The sequence below is a fragment of the Triticum dicoccoides genome, chromosome 4A, assembly GCF_002162155.2.
Source record: "Triticum dicoccoides isolate Atlit2015 ecotype Zavitan chromosome 4A, WEW_v2.0, whole genome shotgun sequence".
Classification (NCBI taxonomy): Eukaryota; Viridiplantae; Streptophyta; class Magnoliopsida; order Poales; family Poaceae; genus Triticum; species Triticum dicoccoides.
In genome coordinates this window covers 173,055,620-173,064,658 of record NC_041386.1, presented here as the reverse complement: position 1 = coordinate 173,064,658, position 9,039 = coordinate 173,055,620, and positions in this window count along the sequence as shown.

The window sequence follows — 9,039 nt, the reverse complement described above, 5'->3', positions numbered from 1 at the left end:
CAACATAGTCCAGGTCATGCTCTTCCGCCGGATCCTCCCGTGTCAACAACGGGCTTTCAACTTATGGGAGTTTGACCTGGCCCAGCACCAGACTCTGCGCGAGCTCTTCGACACGGCGCATAAGGACGTCTGGAAGGTGCTGTTCAAAGGCGTCGAGGTGCCCCTTCTCTTAACGAGGACCATGGGTTAAGCGCGAAGCGCCCTGCGAATCTGGTAAGCTCTGTACACCGGGTAGGGTATTTATTTCCCATAGCTTAACCATGTGCGGGGTCTGAGCTCCCATGCCTTTGACAGGACTGGGTGGAGACATCGGAGCAGATTAACTGTCTGGCCCCTCTGCCCGAAGACCCTGCAGACGCTCTCCTGATGGAGATGCGGACTCCGGCTCCTTATGAGGTGCTGGAGAAGACCAAGAAGAAGGCCACGGGAACCCGAAAGAGTTCCCGGCGCCAGGTGGTATCGTACACATTGTCCGATAACTTCGAGACGCACTCCTCCCGTGAAAACGAGGAGAAGGAAGATGAAGATTCTCCCCCTCCAGCCGGGGGAGACAAGAAAAGGAAGGCCGCCCCAACTGGGGAGGCCGAAGGGTCCAAGAAGGGAAGGACTCTCCTTCCGGACTGCTCCACCACCGCCGCCGACAGCGAAGACGAGTGGCTTCTCAGGGCCAAGCCCGTGGCGAAGTCGTAAGTATTCGGATACCAGAGTAACTCATAGCATACTTTTGTTGCACTGCTTCTCCTAACGTCGAATATGATTATGCAGTCCGCCCCAAGCCCGTATTGGCGTATCCTCGTCGGACGGTACCTTGGACTCGTCGGACATGAATAGTGATACACTTCCAACTGCCTCCTCTCCTTGCCCTACGGACAATGCTGAGGTATTGTCTCAAGGGGCACCGAGCCGGGGGGAGATAGTCCCGGAGGCGCCTCAAGGCGACCTTCCGGACTCCAGGAGCAAAGGGAGCAAGGCTCCTAGGGGCTCCAAGTTCGGCCCTCAGCCGAACACCACACCGGAACCTCCAGTGGTTCCGGACTCGGGCAGGCGGCCCCTTCCAAGAGGGGCAAGCCACCCACGCCGGTGACCTCTGTCCATCCAGAGGCATGGGACGATCTACTGGGAGCGATTCACGGCGCTTCCATCGACGAAGAGCACCACACTTTTATGAGTGCGGTGATCAAGAAGGTTCAGTCCGCCAAGAGCGAACAGACTGAAGCCTATGCCAGCCTTCTAACAGGCTTTAAGGTAAGTATTTAAAATATAGGAAAAATATTACCGCATAGACAGTAGCCCCTGTTGCTCTATTTGGTGTTCACAAAGAAAGGCCAAATAGAGGATCAAATAATATCTGCAGGAGTCTAATATAAGTATGTCTGTATGCGTATGCAGGCTTCGCTGCTGACCTCTGCCGCATTGACTGCGGAGGTCGCTTCACTGAAACAGAACCTCGGGCGGTCTGAGAAAGAGCTCGGCCTTGCCAAGAGGCAGCTCGAGTAGAACAAAGGTAAGCAATACCTTGTCTATATAAAAAAGAAAATGTGGTTGCGAAATGACAGGATCATCATGAATGTGCTAGGGGCCACGACCGAAGTGGTGACCCTGAAGCAAGCGTTGTCCGAGGCCGAAAGCAAAGCGGCCAATGAGCGCACCGAGCGGGAGAAACAAGAGGCACGGGTGGGCGAGGTGCAGCAAGAGCTCCGGGCTCTCGTGAAGAAACATGAGACTTTGGAGCTTGACTCGAAGATGCGAGAGTCCGAGCTTGCTGTGGCCCTCGAGAGCACAAAGCATGCCAAGGCTGAAGCCCAAAAGGCCCTTCAGGAAATTCAGGCGATGAGGAAGATAGCGGCGGGTAAGGCATTCAAGATGCAAAGCAAGCATGTGAAAGTAAATTACTTGTAACTTACCCGAGTCCGGAGCTCTCCAGGAGCATTCGCAGATTTGCCCCGCAGCGTGTCGGATGCCGCAAAATATTACCAGGCCGAGGAGGGAAGCTTGACAGAGAAGTTGTTCTGGTCTCAGTATACTGGGACCGAACACCCGATGCCTATGAGCGACCAGCTGAAGCAACTGGTCGAGCTGCACAAGGCGGCCGAACATGCCATGAGGGGCCTTATAGTCCGGATGTGGCCTCGCGACTCCCTTCCCAACAGCTACTTTGGCCTGGTGAGGCGGCTTGTGGACGCATGCCCCCGGCTGGAAGTCATCAAGCAGTCCGTCTACATCGAAGGTGCCAGCCGGGCTTTTGCCCGTGCGAAGGTGCACTGGGCCAAGATGGATGCCGAGAAGCTGGTGAAGGAGGGGTCGCCGCAAGGCAAGGAGCATCGCCACCCCGAAATGTATTATGAGGGTGTCCTAAAGGGTGCCCGTCTTGTGGCGAACGAGTGTGCGAAGGATGTAATTTTTCAATGAAATTGCTCGTGTCATCCTGTATTATGAAAACTTGTTCATATGCACTATGCAACAGTTGTTTGAATTTAAAATATTACCTTCTGTGCAGCTGTTTATTAAATCTGAGAGATGGCCAGTCGTCGGCTTCTTCACCCATGCCCTGAGTGCTGGGGTGTTCGGGATAAATCTGAGCACTCTTTTTCCCATTGTCGGGTCCTTCGAGGGAGGTGCTCAGCACAACGAACAAGGCAATCGAACTATAATGCTTTATCACTCTCACTTAGCCATAGAAGTCTACAGTTTTAAATTTTGGTGAAGCCCCTAGTATTCAGAAGGCCGAATTTGGGGCGCTATACACGCCTTAAGCCGGACAAAGCCGACTCCTCGCTCTAACAGGCATAAGTCTTTAGGGACTCGAGACCTCTCGAACAGCGACCAGCTCTCGCCTTATCATGACAGTCAGTTTTAGCTTTCTCTACTGAGGTGCTTGCCCAGATGAACCGGGACACAATCGAAGTAGTTCTCCCAGTGCTACCTTAGTCGATATAGCGGAACATAAGGTACCAAAACATGGGAGTCGGGCAAACCCAACTATTGACCCAAGACATGATTCGGAGCTGATGCATATAATGCTATAAGTTCGGGGTGCCGCACTGTTGAAAGTGTTCGGACTTCTCATGTCGTATTGTGGGGTACGCTTAAGCCCCTGGCATATTGGCCATACCAAAGTGTACGGGTGCTGAATGTTGTGAATGAACGTATATATATATATATATATATATATATATATATATATATATATATATATATATATATAAGAATAGAGAATGCGGTAATAGTCTAGTGCTATGCATTGTTTATTCAAAAAGGTGCGTCGAACCAGAATGATACAAGTAGTGCGATAAGAAAAAAGTAGGACTATTTGACATGTCCCCTCCAAGGGCAACCTGAGGAATGGTATTTGAAGCAAGTATTTCACTCGTTATCAGAGACCCCCTGGGAGTTCCGTGGTGCGACGTAGCTTTCTGCCTCCTTGGTTGTTGCATCGTGTGTCCGGCAATCATACTGCCGGACGGGGTTTCTAGAGATTAAAGTCCTGAAAGAGAGAAAAATAACGAAGCGGGAAGCCCCTAGTGCGGTTGAGCCGTGTCTTGGGGCGTGCCGTAATCGTGCCCCCCTCCCCACCTGTGCCCATGGTATTTTCAATGCGTAATTATGTACGTGTGGCACGGATTTCGCCATTTGGCTGGGACTGGGGTGGAGGCCGCATTGCTATGCGAGCTCGGAACATGCCAGGCGGTCTTGTTGCCGATTACTCCGGGCGCGCTTGAAGGTGTCCGGGTCTTTAATCGCTGAACTGGTGGATTGCCTTAAGAGGCTGCTTCGCACTTCTGTTGCGAGGGCCGAAGTGTGCTCTCCGTGCGGAGAGAGCGCTCTGTGTTTCCATTGAGTGTGATGACCCCCCGAGGTCCTGGCATCTTGAGCTTGAGATATGCATAGTGTGGTACCGCGTTGAATCTTGGAAATGCGGTTCGCCGGAGTAGTGCATGATAACCATTGCGGAATGGGACTATATCGAAGATTAACTCCTCGCTTAGGAAGTTATCCGGGGATCCGAAGACCACTTCCAGTGTGACTGAGCCTGTGCAATGGGCCTCTACACCTGGTATGACGCCTTTGAAGGTCGTTGTTGTGGGTTTGATCCTTGAGGGGTCTATACCCATTTTGCGCACTGTTTCCTGATAAAGTAGGTTCAGGCTGCTGCTGCCATCCATAAGGACTCGAGTGAGGTGAAATCCGTTGATAATTGGGTCTAGGACCAGTGCAGCGAATCCGCCATGACGGATACTAGTGGGATGGTCCCTGTGATCGAAGGTGATCGGACAGAAGGACCATGGGTTGAACTTTGGGGCGACTGGCTCCAACGCATATACATCCCTTAACGCATGCTTCCGCTCCCTCTTGGGGATGTGGGTTGCGTATATCATGTTCACCGTCCGCACTTGTGGGGGGTACCTCTTCTGTCCTCCGGTGTTCGCCTATCGGGGCTCTTCCTCGTCATCGCTATGTAGCCCCTTATCTTTGTTTTCGGTGTTTAACTTGCCGGCCTACTTGAACACCCAAAATTCCCTATTGGTGTGGTTGGCTGGCTTGTCGGGGGTGCCATGTATTTGGCACGAGCGATCGAGTATACGGTCCAAACTGAACGGCCCAAGAGTGCTTCTTTTGAATGGCTTTTTCCGCTGACCGGGTTTAGAGCCTCTGAATCCGGCATTGACTGTCGTATCCTCGGTATTGTCGCTATTGATGCGGCGCTTATGTTTGTTGCGACATGACCTGCCATTGCTATCCTTGGTATCTGAAGTACCATGGTTCTTTGATATGTTATTGCTGCGAGCCAGCCAGCTGTCTTCTCCCGCGCAAAAGTGGGTCATGAGTGTTGTGAGGGCTGCCATAGATTTCGGCTTTTCCTGGCCAAGGTGCCGAGCGAGCCACTCGTCACGGATGTTGTGCTTAAAAGCTGCTAGGGCCTCTGCATCCGGACAGTCGACAATTTGATTTTTCTTTGTCAGGAACCGTGTCCAGAATTGCCTGGCCGATTCCTCTAGCTGCTGAATTATGTGGCTCAAGTCATCGGCATCTGGTGGTCGCACATAAGTGCCCTGGAAGTTGTTGAGGAATGTGGCTTCCAGATCTTGCCAACAGCCGATGGATTCTGCTGGCAGGCTGTTGAGCCAATGCCGAGCTGGTCCTTTGAGCTTGAGTGGGAGGTATTTGATGGCGTGTAGATCGTCACCGCGGGCCATGTGGATGTGCAGGAGGAAGTCTTCGATCCATACCGCAGGATCTGTTGTGCCGTTGTATGATTTGATATTTACAAGTTTGAAACCCTCTGGGATTTGGTGATCCATTACTTCGTCTATGAAGCATATGGGGTGTGCGGCACCTCTGTAGTGGACTATGTCACGACGCAGCTCGAATGAGTCTTGTCCACTGTGTTCGGCCTGGCCGGATTTACTTTTACTGTATCCGGCGTGACGGTTATCGTCTCACGTAGTGGCGTGCCCTCGTGATCCGTAGATCGATCTTGCATGTTTTGCTTTGTCCTCCAATACGTCTCGCAGGTCTAGCGTGTTTCCCCGTGCCTTGTCATTTTTATTTGAGTGGCGTCGGGGTGCGGGCTGAGTTTTTGGCTGAAATGCCTCTCTGTCGAGGCCACGAGGTGGCCGATCAGCCGCGTCATATGCTGGAGATGTAGGTTTTAATGCTTCCTCCTCCAGTCGGGGTAGCAACCTGCGCTTTGGGTAACTCTTCGAGGGGCGTTCGAGTTCATATTCCTCGGCCGCAAGGACTTCAGTCCATTTGTCAGCTAGCAAATCTTGATCAGCTTGAAGTTGCTGCTGCTTTTTGTTAAGGCTATTTGTCATGGCTATAAGCCGGCGCTTGAAGCGCTCTTGCGCGGCGGGATCCTCTAGCACGACAAATTCGTCATCGTCGGGGCTTGCCTCGTCTTCGGAGGGAGGCATGTAATTATCATCCTCCGCGTCTCCATCTGCCGCTCTCTCGGGAGGGCTGGCTTCTCCATCCTCCTGCTCTAAATCTTGCTAGAGGGGATTGTTGTCGTCTTCGGCACTGTCCGGAGTGCTATTATCTCCTGTGCCGGTGTCACCGCGTTTTCTTTAGCGAGACTTAGGGCGGCGCCGCTGACGTCGGTGCTTGGGTTGCTTCTTGGAGGGGTCATCCTCCGCTGTCCCGTCGCCATTGCCTTCTTTGGGTGTGTCCACCATGTATATATCATATGATGAGGTGGCTGTCCAGTGCCCTGTGGGCAGTGGTTCCTCTTCGTCTCCTGCATCGTCGTCCATACCGTCGATGTCTTCGGAGTCGAAGTCGAGCATGTCGGTCAAATTGTCGACAGTGACTACTAAGTGGGTGATGGGTGGGCGGCAAATTTCTTTGTCATCCACATCCCAATCCTATCGAACATAGTTCGGCCAGGACTCTCCTGACAGGGAGAGAGACCTTAATGAGTTCAGCATGTCGCCGAAGGGCGAGTGCCGAAAGATATCCGCGGAGGTGAACTCCATGATCGGCGCCCAGTAGGATTCGATAGGCATGGGCGCAGGCGGTTCGGAGTCCGTGTCCGGGGAAGAATCTGGCAATTTGGCGTCACGGCTCTCGTGAAGGGTAAGGTCGATACTCGGCTCGATCGCCGCTGAGAATGCGGCCTCCGTGGCGGGGTCTATCCCCTCGTCCATGGATGGCGCAATTGGCTCCGAATTGAGGGTCGGAGCAATTGCCGGTGCGATCTCCTGCACACTGTCCGACGGTAGAGCTAAATCATGCTCATCGTGACCGTGCGGCGTACTCGGCAGGGGCTCGAATCCGTCGAAGATCAAGTCTCTGCGGATGTCGGCCGTGTAATTTAAGCTTCCAAACCTGACCTGGTGGCCAGGGGCGTAACTCTCGATTTGCTCCAGATGGCCAAGCGAGTTGGCCCGCAGTGCGAAGCTGCCAAATACAAAGATCTGTCCGGGGAGAAAAGTCTCACCCTAGACTGCATGGCTATCGATGATCGAAGGAGCCATCAAGCCTAATGATGACGACACAGAGGAACTCTCAATGAAAGCACCAATGTCGGTGTCAAACCCGGCGGATCTCAGGTAGGGGGTCCCGAACTGTGCGTCTAAGGCGGATGGTAACAGGAGGCAGGGGACACGACGTTTTACCCAGGTTCGGGCCGTCTTGATGGAGGTAAAACCCTACGTCCTGCTTGATTATTCTTGATAATATGAGTAGTACAAGAGTTGATCTACCACGAGATCAGAAAGGCTAAACCCTAGAAGCTAGCCTATGGTATGATTGTATGTTATCCTACGGACTAAAACCCTCCGGTTTATAGACACCGGAGGGGGCTAGGGTTACACAGAGTCGGTTACAAGGAAGGAGATCTACATATCCGTATTGCCAAGCTTGCCTTCCACGCCAAGGAGAGTCCAATCCGGACACGGGGCGAAGTCTTCAATCTTGTATCTTCATAGTCCAACAGTCCGGCCAAAGGATATAATCCGGCTGTCCGGATACCCCCTAATCCAGGACTCCCTCACTTAAGTTTAACAATATCATTATCCACATCTTTCTTCTTTTGCATATCACACAAATCAACAAAGTTGTTTAGATGGGTAGCGGCATCTTCACTAGGAAGGCCAGAAAACGGATCTTTCATGACAAGATTCAGCAAAGCAGTATTAATTTCACAAGATTCAGCATCGGTAAGAGGAGCAACTGGAGTGCTAATAAAATCATTATTGTTGGTATTGGCAAAGTCACATAATTTAGTATTATCTTGAGCCATCGTGACAAGCAATCAATCTGATACACAAGCAAACAAGCAAACAAGCAAAGAAGCAAAAGAGGCAAATTGAAATCGAGAAGGGGAACAGAAAGAGAGGGCGAATAAAATGGCAAGGGTGAAGTGGCGGAGAGGAAAACGAGAGGCAAATGGCAAATAATGTAATGCGAAGGATAAGAGTTGTGATGGGTACTTGGTATGTCTTGACTTGGTGTAGATCTCCCCGGCAACGGCGCCAGAAATCGTTCTTGCTATCTCTTGAGCATTGCGTTGGTTTTCCCTTGAAGAGGAAAGGGTGATGCATTAGAGTAGCGTAAGTATTTCCCTCAGTTTTTGAGAACCAAGGTATCAATCCAGTAGGAGACCACGCCCGAGTCACCTCGTACCTACACAAACAAATAAGAACCTCGCAACCAACACGATAAAGGGGTTGTCAATCCCTTCATGGCCACTTGCAAGAGTGAGATATGATAGAGATGATAATAATAAGATAAATATTTTTGGTATTTTTATGATATAGATTGAAAGTAAAGATTGCAAAAGAAAGTAGATTGGAAACTTGTATGATGGAGAATAGACCCGGGGGCCATAGGTTTCACTAGTGGCTTCTCTCAAGATAGCATAAGTATTTAAGGTGGGTGAAAAAATTACTGTCGAGCAATTGATAGAAAGTCGAATAATTAAGAGAATATCTAGGCATGATCATGTATATAGGCATCACGTCCGAGACAAGTAGACCTAAACAATTCTGCAACTACTACTATTACTCCACACATCGACCGCTATCCAGCATGCATCTAGAGTATTAAGTTCATAAGAACAGAGTAACGCCTTAAGCAAGATGACATGATGTAGAGGGATAAACTCATGAAATATGATGTAAAGCCCATCTTTTTATCCTCGATGGCAACAATACAATACGTGTCGTTTCCCTTTCTGTCACTGGGATCGAGCACCGCAAGATTGAACCCAAAGCTAAGCACTTCTCCCATTGCAAGAAAGATCAATCTAGTAGGCCAAACCAAGTGATAATTCGAAGATACTTGCAAAGATAAACCAATCATATATAAAACAATTCAGAGAAGATTTAAATATTGTTCATAGATAAACTTGATCATAAACCCACAATTCATCGGATCTCGACAAACACACCACAAAATAAGAATACACCGAATAGATCTCCAAGAGAATCAAGGAGAACTTTGTATTGAGATCCAAAGAGAGAGAAGAAGCCATCTAGCTACAAGCTATGGACCCGAAGGTCTAAAGTAAACTACTCACACATCATCGGAGGGGCC